This window comes from Cervus elaphus, chromosome 13 (assembly GCF_910594005.1).
Source record: "Cervus elaphus chromosome 13, mCerEla1.1, whole genome shotgun sequence".
Taxonomy (NCBI): domain Eukaryota; kingdom Metazoa; phylum Chordata; class Mammalia; order Artiodactyla; family Cervidae; genus Cervus; species Cervus elaphus.
The window spans coordinates 70,507,539-70,534,249 of record NC_057827.1 but is presented as its reverse complement, the minus strand read 5'-3'; the positions used below and the strand labels follow the sequence as shown (position 1 = coordinate 70,534,249).

Here is a 26,711-nt window from a genome sequence, read left to right as displayed (position 1 = left end):
ACCTGGGTTACACTTTGGGGAAGGCGGGAAGTGGGGAGAGCCGCTCCCCCTCCCAGAGCTCCTCTGGGGCCCTGGGCGCTGAGCACTGGGGTCTGTGACCTGCTGGGTCTTGGGGCTCTGTGTTTCCACCAGAACGTGAGCCTCACTGGCAGGGTTGTCTCCCTCACTCTGTGCCCCGAGGCCCCATCCTGACCGGATGCAGGAACGGGCTGGCTGCAGGAACGGCCGGCTGCAGGACCGGCTGTGGGCACTGGAGTCTCACACCGATACCCGGCCGTGGTCGGAAAACTTGGCCTTTCTCTCAACACCGCATGTTCCCCTCCTCCTCCCCTTCCCCCTCTTTGCTCGGTTTTTTAGCTGACATCTATAATTTGGAAAGCCATAAAAATGAATATAGATGAAATATTAGAGGGTGACAGTATGAAAAAAGCATGAACAAAGAGGCTCTCACCGCTTTAAATAGGCCTTAAAACTGCTTTCATCCACGTGCCCGCCTCAGCCCAGTGAAATTGATTCATTGACCAAATTGGCCATTTAAAATTCAAAAGCCTGTGTTCCCTGAGCTCGGCTCCCTCCTCTGCAGATTTATGGGGCCGCAGGGAGGCACCCGGGGTGTCTCTGGGTTCTTTTTTAAGGATGATCTATAGTGAGGCAACAGGCCCCTTCTTCCTGGGGAGCCTGTGCTCACCCCACACTGTGGACTAAAGCAGGCAGGGCCAGTGCTGGCTCTCGGGACCCCAGAGGGCACCTTTGCAGGTGCTGTCCCGGGACCCCCATCTGTGGGCCGGCCTCCCCTCCCAGCTCGATACCTTCTGAAGATCCCGCCCCCAGAGGGAGATGAGAACAGGAGGTGAATCTACAGAAAGGAGTGAAGTACGGGGTTGGGGGGAGGCCTGAGATCCTGGTCTGTGGGCAGCTGGTGGAATCTCAGGGAGACCGAGGTCACCCAGCCTCCACCTCTAAACTCACCTTGGCAGGAGCTCAGACAGCACTGGGGAAGCCCAGAGGCTGAGCCCGAGGCAACCCAGGCAGGTGTGGGCTTCCCTGCAGAAGAATTTTGTGACAATCAGCAGTGCAAGGGTGGGGTCTGTTTTACACCTGTCGCTTCAAGGATGGTGAGGCTAAAACATCAGGAGATGACGGCCCCTGAAGGACAGACAGCTTATTACTCACAGACCACAAGAGGAGGGATCCGGCCACGCCCTGCAGGGCCTTGCGGAAGCACCAGGGTCAGCTGGGAGGCAGAAGGTGAACCGAGGGCCATAGCCTTTCTTGTGGCTTCCACGGGGAGGAGGGTGAGGCTGGGAGCAAGGTCAGGACTGGCTGGTTTAGGTGATTCACTGGGCTCTGGGGCAGGCCTGTCCCCGGTCCCTGGGCCTGGGATACGGTGCAGAGTGTGGGAGCCCACAGCAAGGCTGGGGGGCGGGCGCTGGACGGCTGGTTTGCATTTGAAGGTGTACTTATGGGAGCGGCGGTGGCGTGAGCTCTTCACTGTCTCTAGGAGTTGAGTGGCCCCTGCATGGTCAGCAAGGCCCCAGGTGTCAGAGCATCCGAACGTGGAAAATACCAGATGTGGTTCACACAGGGTCTGGGAGCCCCAGGGGTCGGCTGCCTCACCCCTCACACCACCTGGTGAGTAGGCAACGATGCCGTCCCTGGTCTGGGAGCCCCAGGGGGTGAGTCTCTCACCTCCCAGCCTGCGCCCCGCCAGGTGGATAAGCAATGGTGGGCCATCCCTGGCCTGGGAGCCCCAGGGGGTGGGTCTCTCCCCACTACCCCCCCACCCAGCTGGGTAGGCAATGGTGGGCCTTCCCTGGACTGAGTTACCCTGCAGGGACCTCCATCCCTGCGGTCACCTGGGCTCCGGCCACTCTTCTACTAAACCAGCTGCGCCTGCAGAAGTGCTGCCTGGAAGCACGACAACTGGGGGGCTGGGGGGCCGGGAGGGGACGCTGCTGAGGGCGTGGGGGCTGGGCGCAGAGCCCACGTCCGTCCCAGAGCTCAGAGCAGGTGGGGCTGCTCCACTCACCAGGGAAGCCTCCAGGAGGGAGTGCAGGAGGCCGAGAAAACGGGGCGGGAGATGGGTCTGCAGATGCTGTGGCGAGTCTGAGACCAGGAGGAGGGCTCCGTCTGAGACCCGGGCCAGGCTCTGTCTGAGACTGGGATTCAGGCTCAGTCTGGACCCGGCACTGGGGCTCGGCCTAGACCAGGACTCCGAGTTCAGTCTGAGACCAGGAGGAGGGCTCCGTCTGAGACCTGGGCCAGGCTCTGTCTGAGACTGGGATTCAGGCTCAGTCTGGACCCGGCACTGGGGCTCGGCCTAGACCAGGACTCCGAGTTCAGTCTGAGACCAGGGCCTTCCCAGCCGTGGGCAGGGCTCAGTGTCCGTCTCTGCACACGACAGCTAAAATCCGTGCGGAGGGAACAGGCGGTCCTTTCATTCGAGAAAGCTGCGCCTCTGCCCCCACCTCCAGTGCAGCAGGAGGTGGGCTGGACCCAGCCAGGCCCCCGCCCAAGGCCTGGGCCCCCAGCACGCTGGGCTGCTTCCCTACCCCACTCGGGGTGGAGTCGGGGCTCCCTGCAAACACTCAAGTCTCCATTTTAATTACTCCATCTTATTTTGTAACTTTAATTATATAATAAGTGACACTAAAAAACCATCGTTAAATTTTAAGCCTTTGTAATAACACCATTTTATTACATTTTGATGACTTTATAACTATGATTCTTTATTATTCGTCCCGTGTTATTTTATGACAGCACAGTGAGATTTTTAATATCTAATTACAGAACCCAGTGATCATTAAGTACATCTGATACATAAGCTCGCTGCGACCTGGTCCCAGGAGCGCCCGTGTGAGCAGAAATTGGAGACCTGCGTCCTTTCTGGGCGGAGGGGTGGGCAGTCCTGCTGCTGGATCGGAGAGGACAGTGCAGGGTGCTGGGGTGTCTCTATGCAGCCAGACGAATCTTATGAAAGGTCATGGCCAGCTGGACACACCCCGAACACATCCTGGGCTCCCAGGTGGGGGTCCTGAGGTGGCCAGCCCCGAGCAGCCCACTGCCTGCAGGGCTGGCAGGTCCACTGGCCTCCATACTAGTGGGAAGGGCTTCTCTGCGCTTCAAGTCTGTGCCCCAGAACACCCTTGTGAACTCAGGGGGAACTGCACAGAAGTCCTGGGGGCTTCTGGTCTACCTGTGAAGGCATTCACGCAAACAGAATCTCCGACCAGAGAGGGGTAACTTGCCAAGGTCACCCTGAAATTCAGTGGCACCCCCCCGGAAGAGAACCCAGGAGCCTCCCCCCTCCCCGCCCCCAAAGGGCCGAGCAGCCAGGACTTAACTGGGCGACGATGAGGCGGGGCTGGGAGACTGGGGTGGGGGCAGGTCAGGGCGGCAGAGCAGCGAGAGAGGCAGACAGTGTTCTCACACACGTGGAGCCTCTCCAGCGCCCCTCTTCTGCAGACACAGGCTCCGCCTAGGGACCCTGCAGAGGAGCTCTACATGAGGCTGTCCACCCCAGCAGTGAGCCCCCCCTATAAAACTGGTCTCACTGACTGGGCTGAGAGCTCCTTGGAGGCAGACGGAAGGCTCTGGACCCCTAGAGAGAAGAAGCCTAGACATGCTTGTTGCTGGGACTCAGAGGGCCGAGTCTAGCCCCTTTGGCCCGCCTATGAGGCCGGCCTTGGCCACGTGCCCCTGCCCCTCCTGCCGCATCTGTGCTCCCGCCCCGAGATTCTTCCCCATCCCAGGCTTCCCTGTCTTGAGCTGTGGTCTCTTCAAAATCCACTCAGGGTGACGGGAAGGCCCAGGAGAGCACTGGTCACCTCCCAACCCCAGACCTCCCACCAGGGCCTCGTCTCTCTGACCCCTTTGGGGCTGGAATGGTGGATGTCCGGGCTTGGGCAAGTCCCCCGGGGGACCCTGCTCCAACAGGCTGCGCTGCACGGATGCCCGTGGGTGATGATGCCCAGCACACGCCGCTGCCTTAGATGCGGAGGGCAGGGTCTGATGCAGACTGGGGCCTGGCCTGCCGCACGCACAGGTGGAGGACACACAAGACTCTGGGGAGCATCTCCCCGGCCCGCTGCACCTGCAGGCCAGGAGGGGAGCCAGACGCGGGACCTACGTTCTGATGGGTAGCAGGAAAGTGCTGCTCGCGTCCGTCTCCAGGGGAACGGGAGTGGGGTGTTCTGTCTGTCTCCCTGTGCAGACAGCCCACCCTGGGGCTCGGGGAGCAATCTTCCCGCATGCAGGACTCAGTCCTTCCAATCCCATGATTCAGTAGCCTTGCCCAGGCTCTGACTGGATTTGATCATCCTAGAAATGATATCGTTGTCGCGTCCCACTTGGAGGAAGCTCAATTGCCTGAATTGGGAGCAATCAGCATCTCGTCCCCGCGGCCGCAGTGAGGCAAGAACTGCTGAGCTTCTGCTCTGCTGGGCTTGAGTTTCTGCCATGGCGAGTCAAGACCCTGATTCCAGGGGACCCCCCGCCCAGACATTCTGGTGATTCAATGCAGGACCGCTGTGAAATCTTTTCTCATTTGCCTAAAACTGAAAAACAATCAAGCCCCTAAGCAGAAACTGTCTGCTGTGGCTCCAGTTCATTTCAGGGGATTCCTTTCCTGGGCAGCACCCCAATGCCTGGAAACGGTTCTGATTCCATGACAGGATGGCTCAGGGCTCAGTGCTCTGTGCTCAGGCGCTTAGTTAAGTCTGACTTTTTGTGACCCCCAAGGACTGTAGCCCACCAGGCTCCTCTTTCCACGGGATTCTCTCTGCAAGAACACTGGAGTGGGATGCCATTTTCTCCTCCAGGAGATCTTCCCAACCCAGGGATCGAAACTGTGCCTCTTACATCTTCCGCACTAGCAGGCAGTTTCTTTACTGCTAGCGCCACTGGGAAGCGCATGATGGAGTGGGGAGGGGGCACTTTAACAAACAGCAGATGGAAAATCCCTGGGGCAAGGTGGTGATGCCCCGGGTGGGTCCAGGATCCCCAGGCTTATCCCCGCCTGTGTCTCCCAGGACAACGCTCCCACCCAGGGAGCGGGGTTCTGGCTGAGCTCCCGATGTGCCTCGAGCCTGCGCCTGTGCTTCCTGGCCACGTGCAGGGCCCTGGGTGTGGCGGCTCAGCCCCTCTGAGCTTTCCAACACAGAGGGCAGGACAACTTTTACTTAACTTCACTGAGCCTCAGTTTCCTCATCTGTAAAATGGGGATTCCATGATTCCATGCTGCCTAGAATGTTTTGTTTTTTTTTAACTGTAGCATTCAGGAGCTTTTAGTATGTTTACAGAGTAGTGCAATTAAACCATTATTCTTGTTGTTGTTAGTTATTCAGTCATGTCCAACTCTTTGCAATCCCATGGATTGTGGCCCACCAGGCTCCTCTGTCTATGGGATTCTCCAGACAAGACTACCCTGGAAGGGGTAGTCATTCCCTTCTCCAAGGGACCTTCCTGATCCAGGGACTGAACTCAAGTCTCCCAGATTGCAGGCAGATTCTTTATGGTCTGAACCCCCAGGGGAGCCCCAATTAATGGTAATTAAACCACTGTCATAATCTAATTTTAGAGCATTTCCCTCAGCCTGCCCCCTCAAGCAACCTCGCACTGTTAGGAATCACTCCAGCACCCCGTCCCGCTTCGAGTGGCCGCTGATGTCCGTTCTGTCTGCAGATTTGCTCATCTCCACACTTCGTGTAAAGGCAGCTACTGCGTGGCCTTGATGACTGGCTGCCTTCACGGTGCATCGCATTTTCATCCATGTTCTAGGCTGTATCAGCACTTCATTCCCTTTATCAAAATGACTTTCTATCACAAGGACATATCACATTTTGTTTACCCATTCTTGTTGATGGACATTTGGACTGTTTCCATCTTTCAGCTGTTGCGAATGATGCTGCTGAGAACATGCGTGTATGAGTTTTTGTGCAAACGTATGGCTTCATTTTCCATAGGGTTTCCATAGGGTTATGGTTTCGATGCCCAGGAGTGGGATTGCAGGGTCAGGGGTCACCCCTCCGTGTCATTTTGAGAAGCGGCCAGACTCTCTTCCACAACAGCAGCGCCACTCCACGTTCCCACCGACAGCGTGTGAGGATGCTAATTTCGCCACATCCCCACCAACACTGGTTGTTTTCTGGTTTGGGGACTTTTGAGTGGCCGTCCTGGTGGGCATGAGGTTGTGTCTCACTGTGGTTGTGGCTTGTGTTTCCCTGTGACTAACGCTGGGGAGCATCTTCCCATGGGCTCGCCGGCCATCTGACCATCTTCCTTGGAGAAATGTCTATCCCAGCCCTTCACCCCGTGTTTGGTTGCTTGGTTCTATTTTCCCTGTTGACTGTCGCCCCAGGAGTTGGTGAGAAGGCGTGAGAGGAGGTGCCGCCCCCGCCCCCCTGCACTGTCCCCCGAGTCCAGCTCTCCTCTAGCCTTCCGAGGTTTGTTTTCTCTGCAGAAAAGGTGGGGCTGGGACATCAGGGGGGCCGCACGGCTTCTCGTTTGTCTGAGAGCTGCTCCCCCGCCCCAGGCGCTCACAGAGGCAGATGTCACCAGTCAACCTGCAGACACAGTCCAGTTCTGGGGAGCCGGTGGGGGATCGACAGGGTGGTGCTCACTGAAATTGCTTCCGGATGTGCCCGTGCCCGTGCGGGGCTCTCTGTGCAGACCAGGCCCTCCGGGTCCTCCCGCTCAGCTTCACCAACGACGGGAGATTGCCCACCAGCTCCTGATGGCTGGCAGCCCTGTTTGTAACAGGAGGCTTGGGCCCGATGCTAGGGTGGGGGGCTGGGGGGATCTCCCCTGGGTGCTGTCCCCAGGGCTGGGGGAGAGAGCTGACCCTTGTCCTGCCCTGGGAGTCTGGGTCCAGTTGAGCAGGTGGCCTTTGTGTTCCTGGGGTTCTGGAGCCGGCTGAGTGTCCGGGAAGGGCGGGGTCCAGGTGGCCCAGGGAGGTGAAGGCCCAAGAGACCCCTGGGGGTGGGGACTACTCTCGGCAGCTCCTCTTCTGCCAAGACTGCTCTGGGGAAGCCCACCCCTGAACCCTCACCAGGGAGCCCCAACCGCCAGCCCCTAGGGTCCCCTGGGGTGGGGGTGGACACCCACCCAGGGTCACACAGTCAGGGAGGGAGCCTCTGGGTGCCCAAAGCCGAAAGCCCCTGACTCATAGCTGAGACTGCCGCACGTGCCCCTACTGTGCCCGGGCGTGGCCCCGCAGTCCCGCTAGACGGGCATCACTCAGGAGGGAGCCAGGGCACAGAGAGGTTGAGAAACCTGCCTGCAGTCACACAGCCGGAGTCCAGAACTGGAGCCCACACTGTGAGCCCTGTGCCAGGGCCTGAGAACTGACCTCTGACCCAGGAGGAAGCACTCCAGATGGGAGTGAGGACGTCCAGGAATTGCAAGACCCCTTCCCCCTCCCCAGACAAAACAAGATGCTTGTCTGGAGGTATGTCCTCACTTCCACCCTCCGTGGTTCTTGGGTCTGGTTCACTCACGTGTCCTCCCTGCCTCCCCGCTTTCATGCTGGAAGAGGACGATGAGGGTCTCAGCTCCCAGGAGCTGGCAGGTCAGATGGCCGCTGGCCGGGCCTCACAGGCACAGTGGACAGCCAGCTGGCCCAGATGGAAATGTGGCTGGCGGGGGTGGAATCCTGCAGGCCCCAGGGTGTTGAGAGCAGGCATGGGACTCACGTTCTGGGGCTACAGGGATGTGATGAGTGAGGCTCTGGCTGCAAGAACTCCCGCTGGGCAGCTGGCGATTCCCAGAAAGCAGTGCTGTGGGCGGGAGGGTGGGGACACAGCAGGCACGCGGGTCGTGTGTGTGTAAAGCCTGCGTCACACTTGTGTGCGGAGAAGGCAATGGCAGCCCACTCCAGTACTCTTGCCTGGAAAATCACGTGGATGGAGGAGCCTGGTAGGCTGCAGTCCATGGGGTCGCTAAGAGTCAGACATGACTGAGCGACTTCACTTTCACTTTTCACTTTCATGCATTGAAGGAAATGGCAGCCCACTGCAGTGTTCTTGCCTGGAGAAGCCCAGGGACGGGGGAGCCTGGCGGGCTGCCATCTACGGGGTCGCAGAGAGTCGGACACGACTGAAGACTTAGCAGCCGCAGCAGCAGCAGCACTTGCGTGAGCAGGACCAAGCCGCTGGCCGGAGGCTTTGCCCGCGGACCTGCCGACAGCCCCTCTCGCAGGGGCTGGAGTCCAGTGTGGGGGTGTGGGCCCCAGGCTTCCGGGGGCGCAAGGGGGGCTCTGCCAGGGGCAGGGTCTGCCCTTCACTCTGGGGACGGTGCTTCAGGAAGGCCCTTGGCGGGGCCTCCGCGGCTGTGGAGGATGGTTCTCAGGCTGGAAGGGGCTGAGGGCTGAGCCACCTAACTGCCCTTTCCTTTGTCCCTCTGTCTCTCCCTTCATCCGCACCCCTCCTTCCCCTCTGTGGTTGGCAGGATTCTCGGGGGCCCCTATGGCCTGATGGGCACATCCCGGGGGCCCCGGGGAGAGAGGAGACCTCACTGCCGTGAGTGGCCACCTGTGTCCACAGGGAGATTGTCCTGGGGTGAGGGGAGGGGGTGACCTCTTCAGAGGGGGCTTCCTGGAAGGTGAGGAAGCAGACACAGCTGGGAAGAAGGGAAACGGGCATGTGGGCTGCTGGCCGGAGCCTCCGGGAGCGGGGTGCAGTCCCCAGACAAAGGGCAGAAGGAAGATGAAGACTGCAGCCCTCCAGCCTCGCCCAGTGAGCTGGCAGGGCAGCCCGACCTCCAGGAAGAGGTGCGGCTGGCCGACCTGGACTGCGGCTCTGAGCTCCTGCGCAGACGAGCAGCTGACCCATGGCTGGGCTCCCACCCCGAGGAAACTGTGAGATCCTTCGTCTAACATATTTGTGTTTAAGCTGCTGGGTGGTTTGTTTCAGAGCTTGGGGAACCAGTGCGCTCTGTCAGCCGGAGAGCTGGCGGTGGGGGTGCGGGAGCTTGCGGAAGCTTCCCCTGGGGTGTCTCCCGTCTGGGCAACAGACGGAGCAGGCCCGGCCCAGGGAAGGCTGCTCCAGAGCCAGGCCCACCCAGGCTAGGGGTGGGACTCGACCGGGAGACTCATGGGGAGGGGCGGGCTAGGACCCCAGCTCGGCCACTCCCAGCTCCTCCTTCCTGCCCCCGGTCACATTTCCCCACACCAGCGCAGCCCGCTCAGACCAGCAGGTTTGTGGGGGGAGCCAGGATCCCCACTAGGGGTGAGTGTACCCTGCCAGGTGGGCCCCCAGAGGCCCCTGGTGACCCCTGAGAGGTCACCAGCCTCCCGCCCTGCCGCTCCCACGTGCTCTGGATGAGACCCCAAAAGCACAGCAACAAGTAAAATAAACAAGCGAATCCGTGTCAGAAAAAGGCTGTGCGCTGCCAGAGAGACAGTCAACAGAGGGGACAGGCAGTCAGTCAGATGGGAGAAAGCGCCTGCAAACCGTGTGTCTGATAAGAGGTTCGTATCCAAAATGTAAGGAACTCCTACGACGCAACAGCAAGAAAACACAAACAGTCCAATTAAGAAACAGGCAGAGGAGGTGAATAGACATTTTTTTCAAGACCTACAAACAGCCAACAGGTACATGAAAATGTTCTCAACATCACTCATCATCAGGGAAATGCAAATGAAACCATAGTGAGATATCACTTCACCCCACACCTGTTAGAATGTCTATTATCAAAAAACAAGACAGAAGAAGAGTTGGTGGGGGATGTAGGGGAAAGGGAAGCCTGCGTCCTGTCAGTGGGAATGTAAGTTGGTGCAGCCACTGTGGAAAACAGGATGGAGGTCACTGAAAACTAAAAACAGAGTTACCAGATCATCTAGCAAGCCCACCTCCGAGTGTATGTTTGAAGGAGAAAAAGTCACAATCTTGAAAGATACCTACACCCTTATGTTCAGAGCAGCACCATTTACAACAGCCAATGATGAAAGCAACCTAAGTGTCCGCTGACTGATGGACAGGTAAAGAAGATGTGCGGGGTACAGACAATGGAATATTACTCAACCACAGGAGGAGGAAATCTTGCCATTTGCAACAACAGGGATGAATCTTGAGGGTATATCATGCTAAGTGAGAGAAGTCAGACAAGAAAGACAAATGCTGTGTGATCCCACGTCTGTGTGGGATCTAAACACAGAGAGCAGCTGGGGGTCGCCGGAGGCTGGGGGGGCGGCGGGGGACGTGGGGAGATGCTGGCCTACGGGTTCAAGCTTTCAGTTAAAAGATGGGTGAGTTCTGAGGACAGAATGTACAGCAAGGTGACTCTAGCTAATAACGACGTGTTTTTTAGAAGTTTGTTTTTGAACTTTTGGCCGTGCTGGGTCTTCGTTCCTGCGAGCAGGCTCTTCTCGCTGCGGTGCCTCCTCCTGCGGAGCCGGGCTCCAGGCGTTCCGGCTTCAGCAGGGGCAGCACACGGGCTGTGTCCCCCACACTGCAAGGCACGCTCTTCACCACTGAAGCACCAGGGAGCCTGGTGATGCCGTACTTTACATAAACTTGTAGCTATGAAAGGGACACCCTAACTTTTTCCTCAACAACCTCAGAATGGTAATTACGTGAGATGACGGGTGTGTTAACTAATCTTATTGTGGTAAAGATTTTGCAATACATATTTGTGTGCTAAGTCACTTCAGTCATGTCCAACTCTTTGCGACCCCATGAACTGTTTCTCACCAGGCTCCTCTGTCCATGGGATTCTCCAAGCGAGAATACTGGAGTGGGTTGCCGTGCCCTCCTCCAGGGGATCTTCCCAAACTAGGGATCAAGCCTGTGCCTCTTACATCTCCTCCATTGGCAGGCAGGTTCTTTACCACTAGAGCCATCTGCTAAGCCCCAGCAATACATACATGTGTATCAAATCACCCGTTCTACATTTTTAAATTTCATATGTTGTGTGTCAATCATGTTGAGAAAAAAAAGGAAGGAAGGAACGTCCTCCGGGGGCCTGGCCAGGCCCTCAGTCTCCTCAGTGAGGGAGGTCCCAGTAGACCCCGCCGTATTCATTTGTGAGACTGCCTCTCCGCGGGCTCCCCTTGTTTTCAGCTTCAGAGTTTCTCTTGCTGCCTCTGCGGACAATGTCATGAGTGGAAGCATCTTTGCTCTTCTATCTTAATACACAAGTATTTTCAGTTCTGTGGAAGCCAGCCCAGGGGCTGTGTTTTGGGCTGAATCTTGTACCCCAAATTCATATGCTAGAGTCCTAATCCCCAGGAGAACCAGACTTCATCTGGAGACGGGGTCTTTAAACAGACAAAGGTTGATCACCTTTGTATTTAAAGGTCTGTAGACTCAAAGCTATGGTTTTTCCAGTAGTCACGTACGGATGTGAGAGTTGGACTATAAAGAAAGCTGAGTGCTGAAGAACTGATGTTTTTGAACTGTGGTGCTAGAGAAGACTCTTGAGGATCCCTTGGACTGCAAGGAGATCAAACTAGACAATCCTAAAGGAGATCAACCCTGAATATTCACCAAAATGACTGATGTGGAAGCTGAAGCTTCAATACTTTGCCACCTGATGTGAAGAGCCAACTCATTGGAAAAGACCCTGATGCTGGGCAAGACTGAAGGCAGGAGGAGAATGGGGTGACAGAGGATCAGATGGTTGGAGGGCATCACTGACTCGATGGAGGGCATCACCGACTCGATGAATGTGAATTTGAGCAAGCTCCAGGAGATGCTGAAGGGCAAGGAAGCCTGGCGTGCTGCAGTCCATGGGGCCGCAGAGAGTTAGACACGACTGAGTGACTGAACAGCAACAGGAAATAGACATTAGGGTGGCCCTAATGCAACCCAGCTGGGGTCTCTAAGAGGGGCTTGGGACTCAGACACGCGCAGGGGGACGTGCACGTGAGGACCTCGGAGGAGACGGCCGTCTGCAAGCCAAGCAGAGAGGCCTTGGGGCAACCAGCCCTGCCGACACACACATTGGACTTCCAGTCTCCAGGAAGGGAGACACTAAACATCGGCTGTCCAAACGTCTGTGACACTTTGTGATGGTCACTCGAGCAAATGAGTCCTGACCGGGACTTGGGGTAAAAGGGAACACGTGGTTCTTTGGGCTGATCTGTTGCAGATATGGGGACTGCTTCCAGGGCCTGAGCGTGGGCTCTTGTCTAACACTCAGAAATGAAGTGTCCAAGGAGACACACGTGCTGGCAAAGCAAGAGACCTGATTGGGAAGGGGCGCCCGGGTGGAGAGCAGGAGGGGAAGGGGACCCAGCAGGACTTCTCGGCCATGTGGGTCACAGGCCCGGGTTTTATGGTGATGGGATTAGTCTCCAGGTTGTCTCTGGCCAATCATTCTGACTCAGGGTCCTTCCTGGTGGGGAGTGTGTCCCTCGGCCAAGACGGATTCCAGCGAGGAAGATTCTGGGAGGTAAGGCAGGACATGTGGACTGGCGTCTCCTCTCTCCTTTTGACCTTTCCCGACTTCTTCCATTGGTGGTGGCTGGCTAGTTCCGAGGTCCTCCCCAGGACCTCCTGATCTAAGCCGCTCATGCGAGGGGCTCCTCTCCTGCTGGCCAGGGCAGGCAGTTCCCGTTGGTGCTTCCCCGAACAACGTCACTAGAGGACTTTCCACACACGCTGTCATGCCCTGCTCCCTCCCGCGGCCCCAGAGGACCTGCTCTCCACTTAGCAAACGGGTAGCTCCGGTTCTGAGAGTTTTAAGTGATTGCTCACTGATACTTTAAATTACATTTCCCTGACTATTAGTGATTTTGAGCACTTTTTATATGCCGTTTCCCATTCGAATTTACTCTTTAGTGAATTCACACTCTTGGCCCATTTTTTTTTTCATTGGATTGTTTGTTTTCCTCTTATCAGGCTGTAAGCACTCCACATCTCATAGATAGTAGCTTCAGATTGTCATTCTCATTGTAGAGAAATTTTTATTCTTCCAAACTCATCGTTTGTCTGTTGACTTTGTTTTAGGCGTCGATCCGTAGATGTGCTTTATGCTATTATACAGCCCTGCATATTTATAACATAAGGACTTCGGAGGTTTCAGTCTTGTTTAGTAAGGACTCCTTACTCCGACATTGCGCACAGTCTCCCAGATTTTCCTGCAGTGCTCTTATTTCATTTCACTTTATTTCACATTTGAGTCCTTAATCTGCTTAGAATTTTCCCTCGATTAAGAGGTGAGAGTGGCTATGCATGCATGATCTTCGAGGAGGTAGCGAGCTGTTCTGGTTCCATTTATGAAATGCTGCTTCCTTTTACTCTGAAACAAAGCCCTTGACCTACATTAACTTCTTGGTCAAGCCAAGGCATTTCCTGACTGTGCTGTGTGCATTTAGGACTTGGATTCGCCTTTAATCCATTTTGAGTTTATTTTTGTGTATGGAGTGAGAGAGTAGTCCAGCTTGATTCTTTTGCATGTAGCGGTCCAGTTTTTCCCAACACAATTTATTGAAGATACTGCCTTTTCTCTATTGCATTTTCTTGCCTTCCTTGTTGTAGATTAATTACTCTTATAGTGCAAGTCACTCAATTGTGTCTGACTCTTTGCGACGGTACCCTGCCAGTTTCCTCTGTTCATGGAATTCTCCAGGCCAGAATACTGGACAGGGAGGCCATTCTCTTCTCCAGGGGATCTTCCCAAGCCAGGGATCGAACCCAGGTCTCCCGCATTGCAGGTGGGTTTATTTCTGGGCTCTCTATTTTGTTCCATTGATCTATGTGTCTGTTTTTATGTCAGTTGCTAAGTTCTGTCTAACTGTCTGGGACCCCATGGACTGCAGCACGCCAGGCTTCCCTGTCCTTCACTCCTGGAGTTTGCTCAGATTCATGTCCATTGAGTCAGTGATGCTATCTAACCGTCTCATCTTCTGTCATCCCCTTCTCCTTCTGCCCTCAACCTTTTCCAGCATTAGGGTCTTTTCCAATAAGTCAGCTCTTCGAATCAGGTGGCCAAATTATTAGAGCTTCTGCTTCAGCATCAGTCCTTCCAAAGAATATTCAGAGTTGATTCCCTTTAGGATTGACTGATTTGATCTCCTTGCAGTCCAAAGGACTCTCAAGAGTCTTCTCCAGCACCACAATTCAAAAGCATTGATTCTTTGGTACTTAGCCTTCTTTGTGGTCCAACTCTCACATCCATACCTGACTACTGGAAAAACCATAGCTTTGATTGTACACACCTTTGTTAGTAAAGTGATGTCTCTGCTTTTTAATATGCTGTCTAGGCTTTTCATAGCTTTTCTTCCAAGGACCAAGCGTCTTTTAATATCATGGCTACAGTCACCATCCACAGTGATTTTGGAGCCCAAGAAAATAAAGTCTGTCACTGTTTCTACTTTTTCCCTATCTATTTGCCATGAAGTGATGGTCCCAGATGCCATGATCTTAGTTTTTTGAATGTTGAGGGTTGTTTTTTTTTAAGCATTTATTTATTTAGCTGTGTCAGGCCTTAGTTGCTGCCTGTGGGATCTTTAGTTGCGTCATGCAAACTCTTAGAAGCAGCACATGGGATCTAGTTCCCTGACCAGGGATTGAATCCAGGGCCCCTGCACTGGGAGCTCAGAGTCTTAGCCACTGGACCAGCAAGGAAGTCCCTTGAAGGTTGAGTTTTAAGCGATTTTTTCAACTCTCCTCTTCACCTTCATCAACAGGCTGTTTATGTGTGCTGTGTGTATGCAGTTGTTCAGTCATGTCTGACTCTTTGCGACCCCATGGACTGTTGCCTGCCAGGCCCCTCTGTCTATGGGATATCCCCAGGCAAGAATACTGGAGTGGGTTGCCATTTACTCCTCCAGGGGATCTTCCCAAGCCAGGAATCAAACCTGGGTCTCCTGCATTGCAGGTGGATTCTTTACTGACTGAGCCAGGTTCCTCTTTGCTTTCTGCCATTAGAGTAGTAACATCTGCGTATCTGAGGTTGTGACATTTCTCTTGGCAATACTGATTCCAGCTTGTGCTTCATCCAGCCTGGCATTTTGCATGATGTACCCTGCACAGAAGTGAAGTAAGCAGGGTGACAATGTACAGTCTTGCCGAACTCCTTTCCCAGTGTTGAACCTGACACTTGCTCCATGTCCGGTCAACATTAGTAGTGATAAATCATGTTGGTAGCATGTACCCTAAGTGTGACGTGATGAGGATGGCTCTTTGCCTCTCCCAAACACAGTGAAAGGGAAAGTGAAGTTGCTCAGTCGTGTCCGACTCTTAGCGATCCCATAGACTGCAGCCTACCAGGCTCCTCCGTCCATGGGATTTTCCAGGCAAGAGTACTGGAGTGGGGTGCCATTGCCTTCTCCCTCCCAAACCCAGAGGCCCAGTCTAATCATGAGAAAAACATCAGACAAATTTCACCCGATGGTCATTCTTTAAGATACCTCTAACTTTTCTCATGTTTGGGCTCCTAAATTTATTTTCAAAGTTCTTTATATGTTTTATCATAAGTTCTTTCTCCCTATACGTTTGCTCTTTCTTCATGTTTTTTTTAATGATGAGAAAAACAATCACATATTTATTAGTTTGATCTTACTATTAAATAATATCAGCATTTGGGTGTATGACTTTCTGGACCTTATTTACGCATATAGTTTTAGTTTGTTTTCATTTTTAATAATATAGCTATGGTAATACAAACTGTTAAATATCATGAATCTCATTTCTGCTTAGCAATTTGATTCTTTTACCATGCTAGTGTTCTTTAACTGGATTAGTTAATTAAAGTGTAGTATTTAATTAATTTTTATAATGAACTTTTATTGTCCTTGATAAGCATTTACAGGGTTTTCAACATACTGTTTAGATAGCACCATGATGACCATTCTTGAAGCAGTTTTATACTCCAGGGTCCTCGGATAACTGGAGCAGCTGGTATCCTATGCTGTTCCTGGGAGGAGGGCCTGGGACACTTGATCAATGAAGAATCACCCTAGGTTTGCCTCAAGAAGGAGGGCGGGGACTGTTTCCTGTTCTCGCCAGCAACTCAGTCATGCCAGCGACTCACAGGGCCCACAGCCCCCGTCAGGAGCTTGGATCCGGCACCCTCATCCGTCCTGTCCGGGAGTCCTCACCCGGCTTTCCCGGTCTCACCGGGGGTCTCACCTCTTGGCTCACGGCACTGCCCGAGGCCCTTCACGAAACTGGACGTGACGAGGGAGGGTCCACTGCAGACACTGCTGGTCCGCCAGGAAGGCAGAAAGCCCAGGTGAGGCAGCTACTGCCTCCTACAGGGGTCGGGAGGCGGCATGGCTGGCCGGCGGGGGGCCGTGGCTCCCTCGTCCACCGGTGCCCCCAGCCCCCGGCATCTGGCACCGACGGAAGGACGGGCATGGGCGGGGGCAGGTACGCATGTGCTTCAGCCTTCAGCCCCCAAAGGCTGCACAGTGTGACCCCCTCGAGGGGGCGCAGTGCCGATGACCCGCGGGCTGCGCTCTCTGCCTGCCACACCCGGGTGGGTACACAGCTGCTTGGCGGCGTCACTCCGAAGGCTGCCATCGCTGTACCCGGCCAGAGCCTCCTCAGAGCCGGTTATCCTCACACAAACCTCCCAGAGCCTCCGCCGTCCTCCGGCTGGAGCCAGGGTGAGCCTAAACTTGCTACTGACCCCGGGCAGTCAGGTCCCCGTAAGTGTCCTGCTGGGGCCGCTTATGCCAATAAAACAAGATGGAGTTTGATTCCAAGAGTTGCATGCTTGCGCTCCAGAGTCCACACTCTGCCCGACCTCTGCTCATAATTTTTATGCCCCGTCTTCCAGGCCACTGACTTGGGTCTGAACGACGACCATGCTATCCTTCAGCCTGTCTCCTGAAAGGCTGCTGTGAACTCCAGCGACAAGCCTGCACCGTCCTTGAAGCTACTTCTGTGTCTTCACTGTCCTCATTTGCTCTGCTTCCCCCGTCTCCTCCATCAGCAACATGTATTCTTGGTTCTGCCTGGTCTTTCATCTCTGGTGGCTGCCCTTCCCTACCCTCCTTGTTTTGGGGTATTTTCTTTCTTGGCTCCCTGGGGCTCAACAGCGATAACTGTGTTCCCTGCGCATAGCGGTTCTGCAGGTGGTGGACTCTGTTGAGGCTGATGATGTAGAAAGAGGCCTGTGACCAGCCCTGTGGGTCTCCTAAGCTGCCGATTCCACTTTCTGTCTCTCCTGCCATCCCAGGGCTGCCTGGGAGCTGGCACCCATTTCAGGGGAGGTGGGCAGATCGATCTGAGAGGGGAGCAGACCAACCTATGCCTCCAGAATCTTCTTCCCACTGTTTAACCTGGAAAATCATGTTGGACACCCCAACTCTATGCCCCTGAAAGAGATAAAGAGATCAGGTCATCCCCCTGAGGACCAAGGCCAAAGCCACTTCTTCTCTGCAACTGTCCAAGGGAAGGCATGTCTCCGATTCCACCAAGGATGATGTGTTCTAAACATCAGTTACTGGTTTTCAAGTCACAAATTCTGCAACAAAGTGACATAAGGGGACGGCGTTTCTCTCCCACTGCAGTGAGCTGTCAGGGACCGTTGCGGCAAAGCAATGGGAACAGCTCAAGAAGGAATCTAGGGGCACTTGGAGCCGCATCCCAGAATATGGTCCGAACCCTCGACGGCGAGTCCATGGCGTCGGGAAGAGGTGCGTGGTGGCTCAGGGAACCGCCTATTAACCACAGCACGGTCGGGGTTGAAAAGACCTGATGGATTTCCTGGCTGCTTCCTCCCTCCCTTCATCAGCTCTTGGCCCATAAGCCAGTGAGACGTCCCTGCACGGCCTCATGCTCACACTCCCACGTCTGTCTCCTGAGCCGTGGGTCCGTGGATGCCTCCGACCGCCTCTGCACTGTGCAGCCAGGCAGCCCAGTTGCTGGGTGAGTTCAGCTCACGTCCTCCACCCTGGACCTCTCCTCTCCTTTTGCGGGGAGGCACTGAGCAGGAGAAAGCGCTCCACAGGGGGAGGTTCCAGAAGTCTGGCCACACCCCACCCTGTTGCTATGCTACGCCCTTTGTGTCCTGTTGTCTGGGGAACGTGAGCCCATCAGGGGCTGCGGGGTGGACACTGGCAGCGCCAAGGAAGGGGCGCTCTGAGGCCCTGGGGCAGGCGGAAGGAGGGCAGTCGGAGAACCCAGAGGGCCTGGGGCTCCTGGGCTCCGAGCCCAGCAGTAACAGGGCTGCTCCTCTGGTGGGACGGACGTATTTCTGCCAACCGTTTTCTCCAGACAGAATGAGTCTGCCTCCTCACTGGAGCAGGCACTATTTTTTCAGTATAGGAGCATCTTCAGTGATAAATCCTTGGATAAGGGCTCCCTTCTCCTCCGAGAGTTTGTCCAAAGAGCTTCTTGAGTGCAGGCAGGGCAGGGATAACCAGAGTCACAGGGTTTTGGGGGGCTGCCAGTGGGCCCCAGAGGGCGGGCGCACGGCCGTCCCGACCTGTCACATACCAGGAGGGAGGAGGGTGGGGATCGCTGTGACCGAGTATATTTTGTCCCAGGAACGTAAGCGTAAAATAGTGCCAGGAGATCTCGTGTAATTCACCTCATCAGTAGATGGTAGGAGGCAAGCTCACGATCATCTCAGAGGATGCAGACTGGGTTTAAGCCCACCCCCTCCTCGGTGGAAACGCTCAGATGATTAGAGATAGGAAGGTGACCTTAACAGGTGAAGGGCAACTGCCGCCACACAGCAGAGCGCCGGCTTCCGTTAACTTCCGACGCAGCCCACGGAGGTCGGGACTTGGAGAGCTGACGTGTCTCGTGGCTGTTACTCTCCATGGCGCCGATGGTCCGACCAGCAATACAAGACAGGAGGAGAAGCGGGGATGAGGACTGGAAAGGAGACACGAGTTAGCACTTAGGTAGACAACGTACCTTTCTGCATAAACAAATTTTCAAGGAAATTTTGCAGATAGAATTAATCAGGTTTGATATAAGGAGGTGTAAAAATCCAAGGCATTTCTATGCAACAGCCATCACTAACTGGAAAGTGCAAAGAAAAACCACGCCGCCTGCAATAGCAGTAGAACTACTGCTCAGCAGTCAAGAGAGACGTGCCCCACCCCCAGGGAGGAGACAGCACCCTTCTACTGGATGATGGAGAGGGGGAGTTAACTGTGGGAGAGGCCTAGCAGGAGCAGAGAAACTCAGCTTTAAGTGTTCGGTTCTCTCTTAAAATAATCTGTGAAGTGAACGTAATTTCATTTGAAATCCTAACAGCATCCCTCACGGCACCTGCTCAGGTGAGCTTCTGCTCTGCAAGGAACATTGAAGGGTTTGTCCCACCGAATATCAAGGCTTCGGCCAGGGCTGTGATAGACTGCATGAACAGACAAGTCATTGGAAGAGAGCAGGGCCCCAGCCAGACCTGCACGCACTCCTGAAAGTGGGGTGCCTCAGAGGCAGCTACAGATCAGGCTGTCACCTGTCACCAACAGGAAAGCAAAATAATTTGGGTCATGAGCTAATTCTGTACAGAGAATAAACTTCATGTGGGTTAAATTCTTACATCTGAAATGTTGAATTTTAGAACAATTAGAAAAAAACTATCGGAGAATGGCTTTATGATGTCAGGTACAGAAAAATTTCTTAAGCAAGACCTGCAAACACAAACCATAAAACTGAAGCTGATCAGTTCGACTTTCTGATAATTAGTATCGTCTGTACAACAAAAAGCACCATGAACAAAGTTAGAAGTTAAAAAAAAAATAAGCGGCAGACCAAGAGGAATTATTTTCTATAAACATAGCCGACCAATGATTATCCAGCATATATAAAGATCTCAGGGTAATCAATGAGACAACAAGAGAAAAGAACTGGGGGAAGAGGAGGGAAGGCTCAAGAGGGAGGGGATATATGTGTACAAAAAGCTGATTGACTTTGTTGTAGAGCAGAAACTAACAACATTGTAAAACAATTATACTTCAATAATGAAACATACAATGAAAACGCCAGAAAAAAAGAATCAATTAGAACAGGGCAAAGATGTGACCACATGATTAACAAGAAAGGTGACTGAATGGCCAATGTCCTCTCCCCAGGAAACTGGGAGATGAAATTAGAGCAGTGGTTTTACAATCATCTGGTTAACAATGGTTAAGGATCTAGTGGTAACGGGGCTAGCCACGGATGAGTGAGCTGCGGGACAGAGCTAGGGAGGGTGCACTGACTCCACCCTTTGAAGAGAAATCTGTCCACTCCCCAGCCTGGCTGATCCTTCTCCCAGCACGTCCATCTCTCCTTCTGGGGACACTGTTGCATTTTGCACAAGAGCCGGAAATAGGTGGCCCCTCTAGAACAACCCATGAGAACAGTGGAAGGTGTCAGGCAGGGACAGATCGGTCCTTAAGATGGAGGGTGCATGGACGCGGGCCAACATGGACCCATGATGTGGCGTGAAGAAGGAGACAAAGGGCCTTCCCTGGCGGTCCACCTGCCAATGCAGGGAATGCGGGCTCCATCCCTGGTCTGGGAAGATCCCCCACGCTGTGGGGCAACTGAGCCCAGGCGCCACAACTGCTGTGCCCTCGGGCCTGGGAGCTGCAAGTAGCTGAAGCCCGGGCGCCTGGAGCCCGAGAGCTGCAACCACAGAGTAACTCCTACTCACCGCAGCTAGACAAAGTCCACACACAGCAACTAAGACCCAGCACAGAGAAATAAGCAGAAAAGATGCACAGTTACACACAGGGCCTGATATCACCCATGCAAAGCCTTAAAATGCACGTATGTTTACAAAACAACACGCTATATTGTAGTAAAGATATCGAGCCGTGACCAGTGAGGCTACCGAGGAGAAGTGAGGCAGATCAGATGGGTGGGTGCTGCCCGGGGCTCCCTCCATTTTAACATAGCACTTTGGAAAACATCACCTGAGGCAAATAGAGCAGAATGCTAACGTCTGGTAGGTCTGGGTGGTGAGTACGAATCATCCTGTGTAATTTGCTCAGAACGTTGAACTATCCCGTAACAAAACACTGGGACAAAGACCAGAGATCCCCGGGGAGTTGGGGTGGGGTGCGGGGGAGGGCAGGGACTAAGAAGAAATAGGAGAAAACAAAAGCTGCTAAGATGGCAGAATAGGTTAATAGGATGAAAAGTAAGAGAGTGGAAATGGAAAGAGCTCAGGGTGGAAATGAAAGAGGGAAAGAACCATCCCAGATATGCGCGTGGAGGAGGCGGCTGAGAGCATCTCAAGGACGCACATCTTCAACAGATGACAATTGAACACCTGCGGGGAGCTGGGCCCGGGCCTCAGAGCCTTCCCTCCCGGTGGGCCGCTCTTAGCACGCAGCGCGTGCCCCCGTCCCGAGCCCGGCAGAGGCTCCGGGTACAGGCGCATCTCAGGGGCCTGGTGTGCACGAGCTGGGGCCTCCGGGGTCTGGGTCTTTGCTTTCCCGGAGACGTCCTCCGTGGACTGCATCAGGTGTGTTAGGAACACCCAGCGGCACGTGTTTTCTTTAATTTTCCGTTCCCAGTAGCAATACTTGGAGAAGGCAATGGCAGCCCACTCCAGTACTCTTGCTTGGAAAATCCCATGGATGGAGGAGCCTGGTAGGCTGGGCAGTCCATGGGGTCGCTAAGAGTCAGACACAACTGAGCGACTTCACTTTCACTTTTCACTTTCATGCATGGAGAAGGAAATGGCAACCCACTCCAGTGTTCTTGCCTGGAGAATCCCAGGGACGGGGGAGCCTGGTGGGCTGCCGTCTATGGGGTCGCACAGAGTCGGACACGACTGAAGTGACTTAGCAGCAGCAGCAGCAGTACTGACCTGCGCTCTCCCCAGGGCCAGGGCCAGGGCCAGGCAGAGTTAACGCCTCCCTGGCTTATGTCCTCTCCTCCGACTCGGTGGGCGGGGGCCGGCCAGTCTCCACCGCCCACCCAGCGTGAACGGTCCAGTGCAGTTCAGTTTTGACCCACTCCCGACTGGGCTCCATTTGGCTCAGTTGGCACGTGGCTTCTGCTCCTTACCCGTCCACTTTCGGTTCAGTCGAGGTCAGTGTCGGTTCAGCCCAGTTCATTTCCAAGGTCAGTGTCTACCTTGCTTAGCAGCTCCTGTGCCCCAGTCCGAAGCTGGGGTCTGTGGGGAAGACGTGCCGTGGGGCCCGGTGGGTCCCAGCCCGAGGTGCCTGGGGAGCAGCTGTGCGCGTGTGGAGGCCACGTGCCCCGTAACCACATGCACGGCCCCGGCCGAGCGTGATGCAGGCTCAGACCGCTCCCCAGGCAGCCCCGCGAGTGTGGGCAGGTGTGCTGCGGGTCACAGGCGTGGCAGAGCCGGCCGGAAACACAACGGAACTCAGGGAAGCCCCTTCTGCAAGGTAGGGTCTTCAAAGCGCTGTGTGTGCTGTGAGACCCTAAGGCGGGGCTGATGTGGAGGATGTTCTAGAAATTGTCCACTAGTTCCAGGTGACCCGGGCTGCTGAGGGCAAGTCCTGGGCCGGGGTCAGGGCGGCTGGGTTCTCCCGTCCTTGTCTGCTGGGGCGGAGGTTGTGCTGACGGCCCAGCTCTGGGGTCCCCAGCCTCTCCAGGCCCCACGTGGTCGTCATGTTTCAACCTAGCCCGTGGCTGCTCCCAGCTCTCAGGATTCCCCAGGACGGAGTCCCCGAGCCCAGCCTCTGCAGTGGCCCATGAGGAACTTCTCGCTCATGAAGACGCAAACCCCACCTGGCAGAGTCCTGGCTCAGTGGCCGCTCTCTGGGGACCCTGCATCCAGCCCTTCCCAGGGGCCAGAAAGCAAAGTCTCACCATCCTCTGCCCTCCAGACGATGGATTCCCAGACTCCCCGCAAAACCACCCAAAGTGGAATCTCAGACTCTTCAGGGCAGGAGCAGGTTGCCTGGGAAATTTGAGGACACAAGTTCAATTCTTCATTATTTACGAACCAACAGGGAGGGGTTTATTACTCGGATTACTCACTAATCATCCCCCGTAAATGCAGGAACCAACAAAATCCCACAGAATCAATAACGTGGTAAGTTCCCCGTCTAAATCACGGCACCTAGCATTCTTGAGTAAACCTTTCGGTAATTTACAAAGGCTGTTGAATTTTATAGTAAGTGTTTTTCAAACCAAGCTGGATTCTAAACAATAATGACTTTTTAATGTGGCTCTGTGATTACATTGTCATGGTGAAATACGGGGGTCTCTGACTGCATCCGAAATGAGCCTGGTGTGAATTACTTGCCGGCACAGACCAGCGCGGCCGCAGGTAAAGCAATCTTCATAAATTACCCTCCAATCCGGGTGGCCTGGCAGGCGAGGCCTGATGCCAATGTTGGCAACTTAAATTTCAGCGGACAATTTGTAAACAAGCTCTTCCTTTTGTTCCGGAGCGGTGGCCATGGCCCTCTCGGGGGCGGGGGGCCGCGCCGCCTCGGTCCGCCGGGCGAACACCAGCTATGACCTTGTATGACGCCAGTTACGGGGCCACCAGCCCACAGGCTTGCTGACTTGAAAGGTGGTGAGCTAGTCCCGGGGAGCCTTGCGCCCAGGGCGCCGTGGCCCACGCGGCCGGTGGCTGTCGTGTCTGGCAGTGTGGGTGGAGACGTTCTGGGGCTGGCGCTGGTGGAGGGCCGGGCGCGGGCCGCCCGCGGTCAGGTGGGTCTCCCTCCCTCTCTTGCTGTCGTCCGTGGCGCCATGTCCAGCCGGGAAGGCCCCGAGGTCCCAGCACTCCGAGACTGGGGACCTGCCCACCCTGTCTCTGAGCCGCCGAGTGACCATCTGGGTGGCTCAGCTGCCCTGGGCTTGGCACCAAGCAGGACTCAGAGTCAGACAGGGCCCGGCGAGGGACGTTTGCCTCCAGGACCTTCAGGCCACCTGGACGGATGGTGGGGGGTGGGAGGACACACTGGAGTCACCCGCCCTCCCCCCATGGACCCTGTGCTGGGGCCCCTCAGGCCTTCCTGCTGCTCCAGCCTGGGGTGAGGTGGGGGCTCCTCTGGATGGACCCCGAGCCTCCGAGTCCAGAGTCGAGCCTGGCCATGCCAGGAGACTGGGAGTCGGGGGGGAGCTTGCAGAAGGTGCCCTCCCCTTTCTCCTCTTCCCTCCCCTCCCCCTCACTGCATCTCAGGTGTCTCCAGGGCTCAGGCCTGTTTTTTTCCTTTGAGCCATGTGGCATGTGGGATCTTAGTTCCCTCACCAGGGATCAAACATGGACTGCCTTCACTGGAAGCTCGGAGGCTTAACCACTGGACCATCAGGGACGACACAGGCCTGTTTTTTAAAAGCCCCAGACTTAAAAAACTCTCTTCTACTCCAGTGTTATCTTTTGTGATGTGACATAACCCCAGGGCTTCACAGCTAAACGTGTTGATTCCAGCATTCTGTGGGTGTAACTCCCCGGGACCCCCGGCTTCCGCCTCCAGTGGGTCTCAGTGTGGCTCCCGAGCTGCCTGCTCCGTCGGGGGCTGTGTGGGACCGTCTGTGTCTCAGAGTGGAGACCCCCCACCCAGGTCTCAGTGGTGTCTCCTTTCCAGAGGCCGTCCCCACAGGAAGTGGGCAGTGCCGCGGGCTGGAGAAGGGGCTCACCTTTGCTAAGTGCTGCTGGGGAAATGTGGGCTTTCCTGGTGGCTCAGCTGGTAAAGAATCCGCCTGCAATGCAGGAGACCCGGGTTCAATCCCTGGGTGGGGAAGACCCCCTGGAGAAGGGAATGGCTACCCACTCCAATATTCCTACCCAGAGGGAAACACAGAGGGAGGGGCCGGAGAGGCTGGAGGCCCATGGGGGTGGAGGCTGTGCACCCTGGGCCTCCTGTCCTCAAGACTGTCAAGGGAGCTGTGTGGGGTTGGCGACCCGGCCCAGCCTCCCGTGATGGGGGCTTGAGGTCCCCAGGCCAGCTGCTCCTTGGTGAGCCCCAGGAAGGCCCCGTGGCCTGGTCAGCAAGACTCGTGATGATGGGGGCGGAGAGGGGGGCCAACAGCAGCCGCAGCCCCTGGGAAGGGGTTGTCACCATCTGCTTTGGAGACGGGACACGGAGGCAGAGAGAGGAAGGGACCCCACCTTCCCGTGGGCTGCAGGGGGTAAGGGGAGGGTCTCCTGCCTGTCACTCAAGTGCCTGCTTGCCTCGTGCACAGCTGCGGGTGGGGCAGGACCGACGGTCAGTGGCGTGGCCTCCTCCATCCTCACAACACCTCACCTTCTTATCCCCATTTTGCAGGTCTGAAGACTGAGGCCCAGAGTGGTGATGACCCAACCAGCCTGAGGCCGCACACCCAGGAGCTGGGATCCAAGCTCCCTCCCCACCCAGGGCTGTAGGGTAAGTCCCCATTCACAGCCAGCCCTTGTCCCGGGCAGCTCTGCCTGCTCCCGTGGGGCTAGTGGGGGAGCCCGACTTCACACAGTTGCTGAGAAAGACAGATGAGTCAATGAATTGCAGACAGGGAGACCCCAGTGAGGGGTGATTATTAAGCTCCTCCTTGGTATTTAGCAGAAGCGCTTATTTGCAGCCAGAGGACCACTTTTGAGAGGAAAAAGGCCCACCAGTGAAGCAGCAGTCTCTTTAATCTCTCTTCTTCTAAATCTAAAAATGAGGAGGACGAACTTAGGAGTCTATCAGCCTCCCACTCAGACACCAGAGACACGGACTGAGTTTCCGTGGAGTGGACCTGGGCTGGGAAGGCGGAGGAGCCCCCTGGAACACACCAGGCGCTCAGGGGAGGAAGCGCCAGGCATAGCGCGTCGAAATTAACATATGAACTTCCAGCCTCCGCGCCAATTCAGAATCTGATTGAACAAACTGCTCTTATTAAAGTCAATTGGTGAACATTCTATTATAAAAACAAATGAAATCCTCCCGTCTACCAGATAAATAATTTTCTCCCCACACCTAAGCAGGAGGCATTAACTTAACGGGTAATGATCTAAATTATGTATTAAACTCAATTACTTTTTATGACTACTTTCCAATTAGGGCGCCCTGATTGACTCGCCCGCGTGGAGACTTCTCGCGACATACCTGGTTTCCGCCGGCTCTGTGCTCGCTGCTCACCCAGCTTAATTGAGTGTGTCTCTCCCTCGATACTCTAACCAGCCACGAGGTGCGGCTTTTAATGATGAATAAACAACAGCGCCGGCATGATTACCAGCTAAATTACCCGTCTGCAGAGTCACTCTCAGCAAACACTTCTAATGTAAAAATATCTCCCCGCCTTCCAGCTCCAAGCTTCCCTAATCAAGATGCATTCCCAAGGCGGGCTCCGGGGGAAGCCAGGGTTCCGCCTGGTCTGGTACCATGTTGTTGCTGAGAGGCGCCTCCGACATGCTCGGAGTTATGTCTGAGTCCCCCACAGAGTGCTGGTCGGCGGGGCCGTCCGTCAGCAGACGCCCCGCCGTCAGAGCTCCCCCTGTGCAGCTAAGAGCTCTCCTTCTAAGACTGCAAATTCATCTGACAGGGGTCATGGGTGTGCTCACCTCTGTGCATTTGGGCTGCCCGCACACTGGGGGGTCTGTGATAAGAACTTTATTCCTCGTGGTTCTGGCAGCTGCAAGTCTAGCGCAAAGCACCAGCACATTCAGTGTTTAGTGAGGACCGGCTTTCCGGTTCATAGACAGCGTCGGGGTCTTCTCACTCTGTCCTCACTGGTGGGAGCATTCGGGGGTCTCCTTCATTAGGGCGCTAATTCCTCTCTCAGGACCTCGTCACCTCCCAAAGCGCGGCCTTCAAATGCCATCACCTAGGGGGTGAGGTGTCCACGTGTGAATCTGGGGGGAGGGCACATTCAGTCCATTACAGTCTCCACTTTTCAAACAAGCACCAAACGACTTTTTTTCTT

At 55.1% G+C, this 26,711-nt stretch overlaps 1 long non-coding RNA gene across 1 annotated transcript; it reads left to right on the top strand.

Annotated features, from left to right (window-relative positions):
* The first annotated feature begins 8,577 nt into the window (after positions 1 to 8,577).
* Positions 8,578 to 26,005, top strand: LOC122706197. The gene is made up of 3 exons (XR_006344338.1): positions 8,578 to 8,854; positions 25,097 to 25,195; positions 25,850 to 26,005. It is a non-coding gene; the product is annotated as an uncharacterized LOC122706197 (long non-coding RNA).
* The last annotated feature ends 706 nt before the right edge of the window (positions 26,006 to 26,711 follow it).